The sequence below is a fragment of the Rhinolophus sinicus genome, linkage group LG11, assembly GCF_036562045.2.
Source record: "Rhinolophus sinicus isolate RSC01 linkage group LG11, ASM3656204v1, whole genome shotgun sequence".
In the NCBI taxonomy this organism is placed as follows: Eukaryota; Metazoa; Chordata; class Mammalia; order Chiroptera; family Rhinolophidae; genus Rhinolophus; species Rhinolophus sinicus.
Window position 1 is genome coordinate 44,610,958 of NC_133760.1, and position 12,755 is coordinate 44,623,712.

The window sequence follows — 12,755 nt, forward strand, 5'->3', positions numbered from 1 at the left end:
ACTTGAGTGACCTGCCCAAGGTCATGAAGCTAACAAGTGATGGAGGCACAGATCACCGCCAGGTTTGGCCAGGCGGTGAACCACACAGCTATCTACCTCACCCACTGCCCCCAAAATGCCCTCTCCCCATGCGCACACTCACACCTCCTGGCTCTAGGTTCAGCCTGCCGTATTCTCAGCCAACCTTGCTCTGCAGCCTTCACAGCCACAGAACAGAATTTTTGCTGAAGTGACTTTGTGTTTTTATTTGGAAGATGGGTGTTATGCCCTGGTTGGGACAGGTGGCAGGTCCTGTCTCTTCTACATTAGAAACGCTTATGTACGTGCCATGAAAATGTCTTCTCGGTGCTTATGGCAATATATTGATCATGGCTATTTAATCTTACATACAAAATCAAAGGGTTGGGTACATACTCTTTTTCTGCAAGTTCTGCCTTCAGGCTTTGGGCTTGTAAATCTCCGCTCACACACCATATTAATTATCTTCAATCCTAGTTAAGGGAGGTCCAGTGTGTCAATGAAGGAAAAATGAATCATAACCCCACCATTTCCATGAGGGAAAAAAACATCAAAAGAGGCATGCCTCTTTCTGAAAGTCACTGTGCAAGCAGGCCTGGTTTGCCTGGGGGCACAGAATGGTGACTTGGAGGGGAGCAGCAGTGAGAACTACCATGCACAGGGTCACCCCAGGGGGTGGCCTCCGCCCCTAGTACCACCCTGGAGGGGCCTGACTTTTTTACTTTCTTTCCCCCACTCCAGGGCGGCGTGAGCACAGCCGATCAATAAGACGTGTGGATGGAGGTGCCCAAAGCACATCTTTTCCTCAGTCCGGGCAATGGCAGAACCTATCCCGAGCAGTGAAAGGCGGCCAGCGATGGAATGGAGGCTCATCCTGTTGCAGGCAGGCCTGCCTGCTGTCCCCCCCACCCCATCTCAGGTAAACAACCCCCACACAAGCTAGCAGCATAGAAAGCATTTCCAGGAGGCAACGCGCCCCACGCCTGCCACCTGCCCACCATCCGCCCTCCCACTCCCCAGCCAACATTTCCTTGTGTTGTTCAACGGGTTTTCCCTGACTTGCTGGCACTGGCCAGGCCACCTCCCAGGATCCCCACGGATCCCACGTTTGATTCCCGTGTGTCCTGTTGAGAGAGCAGATCTCACCGGGAATGCTGCTAGAGGGTTTGTGGTGGCTCCTGGCTCTGGGGAGGTGTCGCAGAGGCCCACGTGCTGTCCAGAGACATTCCAAATTAAATTACTCCAGGGAGGCCACACCTCATCAGCCTTCCCCAGTTTTTGGAAAGGAAAAGGCATTATTCTGCCAAACTATGGTAGTTGCCTAACATGCTTTTTTTCTTCTTCTTCTATTTCTCCTCCTTCTTCTTTTGCATTTGAAAGAAAAAATAAAAACAAAACAAAAAAATGAGTCTGGGCGTTGCAGCAAAGGCCGGGCAAAGTATTGTGCCTCCTCCATCCAGGCAGACACCCGATCGGTCAGAGCAAGATGGGCAGTGACCACAGAGCTCTAGGGTCCAGTTCTGAAACAGGCGACGCACGTACACACCCCCTGGGCCCTTTCCTCCCTTCTTCCCTACACATATTTAATGGAAAACAAAATCCAACCGCCTCCCCAACATCCTACTGTAAAAGGCAGAGGGCTGGGGTATGAAAATAGCAGGGAAGTTCTGGCTGGCTTTGGTTTGAACCCATAGCATTAAGAGGTGATAGGCCTTAAAAGTTAGGGAAATAACGTAACGAGGTTCTTCCACGCAAGTCAGGTTAGAAACCTGGGGATTCTAACAGATGGGACATTCACAGGTAAAACTGGGGAAAGCATTCTCCAGAGGAGAAGCCATATAAGCCAGGGTTTCTCAGCCTCAGCTGAGATGACAATGACATTTTGGACCCTGTAACTACTTGTGGTGGGGGGTTGTCCTGTGCATTGCAGGACATTTGGCAGCATCTGTGGTCTCTACCCACTAGGTGCCAGTAGCACCCCTCCCCCATGGCAACCAAAAATGTCTCCAGATATTTTTGTCCCTGAGGGTAGAAATTGCCTCCAGGAGGAAAGCACTGCTCCAAGCAAAGGTGTGGAGGTGGGAATGAGCCTGCGGTGTTCAGGATCTACAGAAAATCCAGAGCCCGAACAATTAATACCCACATCATCCAGTTGCCAAGAGAACTAAGAGATGTAAAAGGATTTCATAAAACCACCACCACCATCATCGTCATCATCATCATCAGCTGTCTTTCTGGAGTGCCTATCACATGCCCAACTTGTGCCCAGTACTCAACACACCATGTCTAATAAGCATTAGTGGTCTTTAATGCCAGAGCTGCATGCTGGTGACTCAGAGTAATGGACAGCCAGAGCCATCAATTTCACCAAATATGGCAAACATGGCCAGGCCGCACGAGCTGCTGCTGAGAAAGAGCATGTGCTTCGTGCTCCTTCGCAGGCGTGGTGATAGGCTGGGGGCATTTCTGGACACAAGATGAGCTGGAGAACTGAGCCAGTCTCCTACTGGAAGACCACCACCTACATGACCCCCTCCCCCACTTCCACTTCCACCTGGCGTAACTTGTACATTTGCTGGCCACTTATTTACACCTTCCCTACACAGAGTGGTCCATGACCAGTGACATTCCCATCACCTGTGAGCTTGTTAGACATTCAGAATCTTGGACCCACCCCCCTGACCTTTCAATTCATAATCTACATTGTGACCAGATCCCAGGTTATTTCTGAGTGCACTAAGGTTTGAGATGCGCTACTCTATCCTAACAGCACAAGGCTGCTAGCACCCGTCAGCATTTTAGAGGGTGCACAGGCGCGCTGCAACGGCCCTTCTCACACTAGATTCATTCATTCAACAGGCATGGACTGAATGCGCATGCGGAGCTGACAGTCTGGTGGCCCCTCACCACCCCCAGACAGGTGACAACATGGATGAAGGAAAATGAGGCTGCAGCAGCTTAACAGACTTGGGAAAAACCTGCTACTAATAACCAGAGAGAGGGTTTTAGCTCAGCCTTTTCCCAATCCCTGGTTCGTTTTACTTTTCAACTTTTTGTATTTTCCACTTTTCAACTACACTCATCAGAGCAAAAGAAACAGAGACTTCTACCTGTCTCAAATACCGAATCATACTGGGGGCTGGGGAGTCACTCAGACGGGCTGCTACTGGTGTCACTCATGACCTCATTTAGAATCAGAGACAATTTCATTCACTGGGACGGGCTCACTTTGCTCAAAGCTCTCATCAGTTTCATCAGTTCCAAATTAAAGGCATTTAAAGACCACCCATAAAAAGATATAACCCAACCACGGCTCCCGAGATTTTAATAAATCTCCACCTTCAACTACATCTTCCTATCAATTTAAATCAAAATGGAGGTCTGGATCATGTCCAAATTCCGACCCCAAGTCCCTTTCTCACCTGGGCTTCCTCAAACTTGAAAGCTTTTTTGTGGTTGTTTAGTTCCATTTAGTTTAGTTGTGTTTTCTCATAAAGATGTCATGAGACCTGGTTTAAGCATCCAGCAGTTCCAACGCTCTGTGATTCCAGGGAAATTACTCAAGAGTCTCTGTTTTCTCATCTGTAAAATGGAGAAAATAGTGATTAGAATAAATAAGTTAAAAATAAAATAAAGTGGGAAAAATAGAAACCACAGAGTTCCTGGGGGAATTCATGGAGCTAATGTGCGTACTGTGCTCAACCCCAAGCCCGATTCCGGGCAGGCATGAGACCATTGGCAGCTACCTTCTCCCCCTCTTTTTGTCTGAGAACATTCCAGGAGGCTGCTGAGGGCTGATGGTGCTCGTGAGTCTTCTAAGGGGTTCTCTAACTCATTGAGCTGCTGGGAGTACAAAGGAGGAAAGTCCCACACAAATGCAGAGCACAGAACTCAACAGAAGGGCTTTTGCTGTCCTCCATGCCTGAAAGTAAGCTTGCTGCCATCTTTGACATGTGTTCTGTGGGCCTTCTGTGATGCTCAGGAAAATAAGGAGACAGCTATGAAAGTCTCCAATGGAGGATAGAACTATGAGAGTCTGTAGGGACACCTGACATCCTTCTGATTCACCCAGCTCGGGAAATTCCCAACTATGTGAGCCTTATATCACCCTCAAGATGGAAGGTGAAAATGCCAGACATCCATTTTCCTAGCTTCCCTTGCAGCTATGAAGCAGCCTCCAAACACCCCCCAGCAGGACTTTGACTCAGGAACCAGGGCCTATAAAGAATCCACTCTGCCAAGGGTGTCACAGGAGTGAGATCTACAGTCACCACCCAGCAGCCACCATACCCAGCTTCTGTGGCGTCAGCGATGGCACTGTTTCCAGGGGCAATAATGATGTCATCTCAGGAACTATTCTGATGATCGAATCTCAACAGGTGGAGCCTGATTCTGCTGGCCTCCTAAAGAATCTGTGAGCTCCCCAAGTCCTTTAATAGGTTATTTCTCTGTTGAAATTGAACAGTCACTTGCTGAAGCAAAGAACCCCAATACCGTGTTTCCCCGAAAATAAGACCAGGTCTTATATTAATTTTTGCTCCAAAAGATGCATTAGGGCTTATGTTCAGGGAACGTCATCCTGAAAAATCATACTGGGCTTATTTTCTGGTTAGGTCTTATTTTCAGGGAAACATGGTAGAAGCGTCCTTGCTTCTGAAGTTCAAGATCTAGTCTTAAACTTAGCTTAGAGAGAGAAGTAAGCGCATAGTGATAGAGAAACTCCCACAACTGGCCCACCTCCCCTATGTCTGTGAGTGGTTCTCAAATGAGGTCCTTGGAACATACACGTCAGAGTTAACTATGGTGTCACCAGAGTATTAATGAAAATACAGACTCCTGGCCCTCACTCTGCAGATATTGGAGCTGTGGTTCAGAAATATGCATTTTTAGCAACCCCCACCCTCCACCCCACCTGTTATGCTCACTAAAGGGTAAGAACCACTAGTTTATGGTGCTGCCTAACCTTTCCATACGAATAACTGTGTAGCTCAGAGGCAACCTGCCCTGGGGGGCTCTGGCTGCCCTGGGTCAATCCAGCTGCCCTGAGAACTAAGGAGAGCCAATATTTCACACCCCACTTCCCCCCTGTGACCACACTGGCTGCAAGGTTCTGCATGACTCCAGGGCTACTCAGACTGTGGTTCATCCATGAACTGCTTTTTATCCGTCTGCACTCCCATGGCTAGAGAAATCGAGACTAAGCAGTTAGAAGCTCGTTAGGCAGTTCGTCAGAATAACTGTCAAGTTTGCTGACTGTAATACAATTTGGGGGCTTATATTTTGTGTGACTGGGTTTTCTATTCCAAATTTTTTTCTAGTAATATATATTGTTTGTATTCTACAAAAGTATTGGTCCATGGCAGACTGGGGTGGGGGTCGGGGGGCGGAATCTGGTCCTTCACCAAAGATGGTCTTTCATCACAACTGGTCTATGGCATTGAGAAATAATCATCCAGTCAGTAAACCATAAGTCAGTTTGGGGGTTCTGAAGAGTGTTGGTCCAGGCTCAGACCCTGAACTACATCTGGATGTGCCTGTCACTGGGGTCTTGACCTTCTGTCCCACAACGTACAGGGCCTTTCCTTCTGAGACAGATTAGTACCTGGCTTTCAAAGGACCTTTTGTTTCTGAGTAGAAAGTGAAGAGTCACTACTACTCAGAAACACCAGGGAAATCTCATGCTTTCTCCAGGCTCGATGTAGATGGCCCCCTACCAACCGTAGTCCCGTCTCCACCCAAGCCAATACTTGTCCCCAGATCAAACGTGACCAAACCCCAGAGAACTTTTAGGGTTCAGTTGTTTAAATATGACAGTAGCAATTTCCATTTTTCTCTTTGAATTCTGTATCTATAACATCCATTTCCAACATTTTTGAAATGAGAAACCTGATTTTTCAACTTTATTGGGATACAATTGAAGTATGCTGAATCACATACATGTAAAGTATACAGTTTGATCAGTTTTGAAGTATGTATATAATTACGTGAAACCACGATTAAAATCAAGAAAACACACATTTCTATTACGCCCAAAAGTTTCCCTGTGCCCCTTAACAATCTCTCCTTCCCTTCTCCTCCACCCCCAGGCAACTATTAAATCACTATTTGGCTTTCTGTCACTCTAGAAGAGCTTGCATTTCCTAGGATTTTATACACATGGAATGATAACTGAAAGCACTCTTGGTTCTGGCTTCTTTCAGCTGGCAGAGTACTTTTGAGATTCATCACAACATTGCAAGAATCAATACTCCATTCCTCTTTATGGCTGAGTAGTATTCCAGGACACACATAGTCCACAATTTGTTTCGCCACTCAACTGGGGAAACCAATTTTTAAAAAAGGAAAATTAATTTCCCTAATCCTCCTGAAAGCACACCAACGAGGAGGAAAAGAGGAAAAGGGGAGAGAAACGCAAAGCAAATGTCTTCAAGCCTGTTCCCTTCTCAGGATGTTTGCGTGTGCTCTTTCATGGGCCTGGAATGCTCATGTCCCCAAAACTTAGCATCGCTGACACCTCTCATCATTCACATCTCAGAGTTCACCTCCTCAGAGGCCTTCCCTGGTCCCCCTAATATTCCTCCCTGTGTTTCCATGCCAGTCACTCTCCATCACTTCACATAAAGTATATACTGTTCCCTGAGTTTACTGAATTTTTGTTTTTGTTATGTGGATCCCTTTTATGAGAAAAGCAAGAATCTTATCTGCCTTGTCACCATGATATCCTTCATGCCTAAAATATGGACTGGTATATAGTAGGTGCTCAATAAATGTCATTTAATGAATTTGCAAGTAAATGAATTAATGAGAAAGTGAAGGGTCACTGCAGAATGAATTGTATTTTTTAAAGTTATGAAAACTTTGGTTTGGAAAAAAATCTCAGAACTCCCTGATAGCGTGAAGGCATTTGGGAAGCTACTCACCAACCCTGGGGGCGTCTCATACATCCACTCAGAAGCCAGGAGGAGAATGGACTGAGCAGCCAACACATGGAAACCTATTTAATGCAACGGTGAGAAACCCAGCCTGGGCTCTCCCGCTGCCCTGCTGGCTCCAGCACTCCTACAAATCATCTGAAAGGCTAAATCATGTTTAAATCCCCCAGATTGTGATGCCCGGGAACTATGAAGGACACTCGTGCATAATTTACATACTGCCAAGCTCCTAAGAGCCTCTAAATAAAACCCCTGGAGGCCCCTGGGCACTATTTTTGAGGAGAAGGACATCAAGTGACAGATTAAATCGAGTCTACTCCCTCAACACTAGGGAAAAAAGAAACCTCACCCTCCACTCTCTGACATCTGCGAATGTCTTAAACTACGTTTGCTGTCCGATGCTTCCCAGGGAAGCTGTTATGACATCGAAAGCGGTGCACATGTGCTCTCATCTCTCCCATTTCACACAGCTTCACTGCTAACAGGTATTTTTGCTCAGACTTTCATTCTTTTTCCAGATTCTGACCATAAAAAGTGTTTTAATCTCAAACCACGGGGGTGGTGGGTGTTTGCAAGAGCCCTTTTTGTGTTCTGCCAATGAATGTTAAATTACATTTGGTCACAATATGGTTATAGTAGTAATAATGAATTGGTCCATGCAGCAGCCGTTAGAGGCTCTAAATCCAGAAGAGACACACACCTGGGAAGGCAGGACAAGATGATAGGAGGATTTTCCATCCCAAACATTAAATTTGGCTATAGAATGTTCCATTGTAATCACCATGATTAATTTTTAGAATCTGACAAAAATGGAAATCAAAAAAGACAGAAAAGTAAGACCTAAGTAAACACTATAAGTAGTTTATACCTTTCAAGGGGCCCCAAGAAAAACAGCACCTGTTTTATTGTTTTTTTTGGTTTGTTTTCTGTATAACTTAGATGCATCTACACAATCAATAAAACAAAACAGAACAAAACAAATGTGATCCAAATAAAACAACCAGGTGAATACAGGCTGTACCTAAGCACCAGGCCACTTACATGTCCACCAGGGTTCATAAACCTTCCAGAAGCCTGAAAATGGTTTGTCCAGGGCCCAGATGACCCACATGCACAATTGGGCTTGGACTCATGCATAACCTAGTCTAGTTTCAATTTTCTTTATTAGTTGGAACTTCCTGTTGGAATGTTAGCAATTCCCTGAGCTCAAGCACTGCTTTTACCCTCCTCCTATACTGTTCCATTCACCCTCAATACTGAGCCAGGCAATAACATGCTCCCAGGAAATAATCTGTGATTCATCGCCTGCCAACAAGGAAAGGGACGGAAGGGTTTCTTTCGCAGTTGTATCGCCTCTGCCTAGCACATTACTCTGTAGAGTGAATAAATAAATGGATGGATGGATGGATGGATGGATGGATGGATGGATGGATGGATGGATGGATAATGACATTTTAACCATCATTTGATCTTCACAACAACTCTCTGAGGTAATAACAGTAATGGTTCACACTTATATTGTGCTAAGCATATGCCAGCCACTATTCTAACTTCTTCACACACATTAATTCTTTTAACCCTCAAGAGTTCTATGGAATAAGGACTCATTATCTCTATTTACCACATGAAGAAAGTCTTGGAGACATATGGAAGTCACGCTGGAAGAGGCAAGCAAGCACTATGCTCCCGCTCCATTAGCTATACTTTATGAAGCAGGAAACAGAGGGTGGTGATATTCATTTGACTAAAGCTACCCCCTACACGGGTGCACAGCCAGCGCTGTGTTCCCAGGACACTGTTAAATGACAGAGCCAGGATGTGAACCCCAACAGCCCGACTCCAACGCCCAAGTAGGAAATACAGAATGAAGCTGGTCTGTGGCAAATATCTGAGATCAGTAGAGAGAGAGAGAGAAAGAGAGAGAGAGAGAGAGAGATTGAGATAAGAGGCAGGTTTTCGCAATGATATTCCCCCAAACTGGAGGTTCTGTGGGGTCCAGGAAAGAAAGAGAAAATAATAACAAACCTGGAAAACGGGGGCTGTACCCCAGCTCTCCTGGAATCATTGTGTTTTGGTTGGAGGAGAGATCTGCTGGATCTGTTTTCAGTCCCTGTGCAAAGGCTACAGCAAAGCCTGAGCCACATATTAAGCAAAAGTTACATCCATTCCAGCCTGAGCAAAGTTCTGAGTGAGGCGTCTCAAGATTTTACTACAAAATATGTCAGTCTTGGGTGGGGGTGGGGGGACCCAGGACGGAAGAGTGGAGGCCAGGACAGAAGGAGAATTGGAAACGGGAAGAGGGAGAAGTTGGGGTTAGTTCCTGACACCAGTGTGTAGGTGTTGATGGTTTCAGGATTATGACTTAGATAACTGCTTCTGTTTTGAGAAGGCAGAAGGAAGCAGCGAGACACAGGTTTGGAACGGGGACATGTCAGGTTCTTACCTTTAAAAGTCCATGTTAAACTGGATATTAATTTCAAGAGAGCAGTGGTGTTAGAAATTGAGAGAAAAAAATTGTAGTGTAATAATTAAGAACACTGTTGAGCTGGAGCAGGAAACAGAAGGAGAAGAGATGGGGGCTATCCCCTGGCCCCCCACCCTTTCTTATTCATCACACATATGGAGCTGAGAAGGTTTGAAGACACAGGATTGATGAATTAAAGTTTGTTTTGGGGACAGGGTAAAGCTACAATTCTGACTCAAACTGCAGCCCCAGAAAAACACATCTTTCCCTCACCCTGAGCAGCACTTTGTCGGTAGAGAGAAACCCAAAGAAACATTCCCTTTGAAAGTCACAGCTCAGCTGAGACATGTGGGATTTGTAAATTACCAATAATGTGAATGACAGGCAGGGTTTGCTCACAGGCTGCCAGGCAGACAAGAGCCTGGACCCCCAAGATGGTTCTGAAACCAGACTTGGCCATTTGAATTCTGCAGAACAGAAACCAAAAGGTGTTTTCCTCCACGAACATCGTCCCAGGAGAAGTCATCCCCAGGCAAGGTCTCACTGCACACAAGCTTTTTATAAAACCAAGATGAACATCTGTGAGATTTTTTTGATCTGTTGTTTAAAAAGGTACCCTTTGCTAGAGAAAGTGGCAGAGTATAATTTTCTTAAAGTTTGCAAAAAATTTGCTAAATTAGTTCATCTAGACGTCCAATTGGGATGTCATTTGAGGGGATCTCCTTTATGAATGAAAATGGGTTTTCTGGCAGACCCCCAGGCACCCTCCCCCCCATGCACACAGCTTACAGATCTCACACCTCTTCCCAACAGATGCCATGTAAGAACGAATCACTATTCACTGGATCCCTGACTCCTACTTCTTGAGCTCGAAAATGGGGATCCGTGAGCCCGCTGGGGTTTCTGGCTAGCCTGCTTGGCACTAGGTTCCAGAAATTAGCTACACTCTATTGCATGGTGATGATTTCTTTCTTTCTTTCTTTCTTTTTCCACGCTCAGAAAACCTCACCGGGATTTTAACCAGAAGGAAGCAAAGGTTTTCTTTTTATAAATTCAATTCGTCCTTTCCACTTTCTCTACATTGAGACATTTCCTTTGGGAGGAATTTTATACCCAGACACCCCTTCGTGAGGCACTGTTGCATGCGGGGCGCAGTGAATTTAAGTGCAAGATACTCAAGGTGGACGGAAAGTAAAAATCGCGGGCACTACGTAGCACTTGCGGTCGCCAGCGAAGTCAGATTCTAAATGTCTGTGTGGGGACGGTCCTACGAAAGAAGACAAAGTTTGCCGCGCGCGGGCAGGCGGTGTGGGACCCTCCGCTGGGATGCGTGCGGCTGGTTACCAAGCCCTCCCTCCGCTCACCACGGCTGAATTTCCCGCCGGAGCCGGCGCCTGGACCCCTGGTCCCCGCGCGGCACCCGGCGCCGGGCTGGAGATAGCCCTCGGCTGTGGGCGGCGGAGTCCCCCGGAAAGGGCGCCTTTGCGCCACCGGGAGTTGGCGGCTGCAGAGCCAGCGCGCAGAGTGCACACAGCGTAGCCTTCGCCGTGCGGGGGGCCGGGGTACCCACCAAGCCTCCTCCCCAAGGCCTCGGGTTCGAAGCCTCTCCAGTGGCGGAGAAGTTAACATTTGAGCGACAGCAGTTCGGTTAAGGAAGGAGTTTCTGAAACTCCGGGGAAAGCAAAGTCCCGGGGTTTGGAAAGGAACCGAGCCTACGGAGGGCTTTCCAACCTTGGACAAATTTCCAAATCTGTCTTTTTCTAACCCCACCCCAACCCTAGGAGAGAACACTAACGGCTAGGGTACTAACCACCTCAATCCTTCCTCCCTCTCCCCCTCCCAAAACTTTCAGATGAAAAAAAAATACAAATAAACGCGTAGTGGTTAATGCTGGTGCATTCAGGTGTCCCCATCCTAACACACACACCACCGCCGCCACCACCACCCACTCCTTCCCTCCCACCTCCGGGGAGGGGAGGGACTGGGAACCTGATCTCCGGGCTCCCGCCCTGAACGTTTCCCCATCAATAATGTTGATACCATCGCTGTGCATCCACCCCCGCCCCTGGGGCGCCGGGGCCGCCTCTTCCCCGCTCTCTGCTTGGCTTAAGAAAACGAAACCTCTTCTACTGCCCTGCTAGCTTCGGCCAGGGGCCAGCGAGGCCTGGGGCCGGGGCCTGGGGAAGCAGGGGCGCTGGGGCATCCGCAGAGCGCGTGGGGGCGTCCTTCAGTTCGCCGGTGCCCAACTAGCATCCGCGGAAAGAGGAGGGTCCGGGGCCCAGGCCAGGCCTCATTCCAGGCTCCATCCCAGACCCCCGGGTCAGGCTGGGCCAGAATAAGATATTTTTGCGAGTGAAAGAATCAGGCCTCCGAAAGGGAAGGCTCAACACCTTCTCCCCTATCCAGGATCCGGGACCAAGCGGAGAGGCTCGGAAACCCCTTTGCTGGGAACTCAGCTGTGGCCCGCGGGCTTGGGACACAGCCCTTCGGCCTTGACAACTCACCAAAGATGCTCTAGGTCTTGGGAAACCCGAGGGGACGTGTTGGTAGAAATGAAGGCATCAAGCCCCCAAAATGTGAGTTTGCACAACTCTCCAAGCGCCTCCCCCGGCCACGGTTCTTCTCGGCCCATGAGGTCACGACCCTGGCGCCGCCGCGGCCTCACTTCGGGCCACCCCCATTGTCTAGCGTGGATCAGCCCCAAAGTGTCAGGCTGTCTGGTGGAAATGGCGAGTCCGAACCCCGTCACCCCGATTTCCCCAGCAGTTGCCCCACCCAAGGCTGGCACCGCGTGAGCCCCTGAATAGCGCTCTGGTCCCTTGGGTGAGCAAGCCGTGGGGATGGGCTCCAGCTGGGGCACATTACTCGCACTCGCTTCCTTCTTTCGACCCGCTCAAAAGTAAAAATCAACCCCTACTCTGTCTGTTTTTATTAATTTAATTATTTCTTTGCCTCGCAGCACGCGAAGCCTCACCGGCGTTCTGACTTTGCCGCGCCCGCGTCAGCGAACCAAGGAACTTGGGCCCGAGACAATGGCCCGTAATTGACGTATTGCCATCAACAATGCACAGTAACTCTCCTCTCCCCGCCATTTCGACCACCCCCCTCCTCCCATCCCCCCTCCTCCCATCCCCCCTCCTCCACCTCCTTTTCCCTCTCTCCCGGCCACAGAGGGAAAGAAAACAAACAAGAAATTAGCGGGCGATGCGGCGCACAGAGCGAGACGCCCGCCTGCACGCCGTCGAGGACGCAAAAGAACGAAAAAAGTTATTAAAGTTTGGATCCCCCCCAATTAGTTCGTCTCTGCTCGCCCATTTTTAATTCAACATCGCGAAGCTGCC

General features: G+C 48.1%; 1 long non-coding RNA gene across 2 annotated transcripts in view; it reads right to left on the reverse strand.

Moving 5' to 3' along the window:
* Positions 1-12,755, reverse strand: part of LOC109447715 (uncharacterized) — a 38,664-nt gene that overhangs the window by 23,352 nt on the left and 2,557 nt on the right. For both annotated transcript variants that reach the window (XR_012490196.1, XR_012490197.1), the window contains exon 2: positions 3,441-3,600. This is a non-coding gene — a long non-coding RNA (uncharacterized LOC109447715). The remainder of the gene's footprint in view (positions 1-3,440; positions 3,601-12,755) is intronic.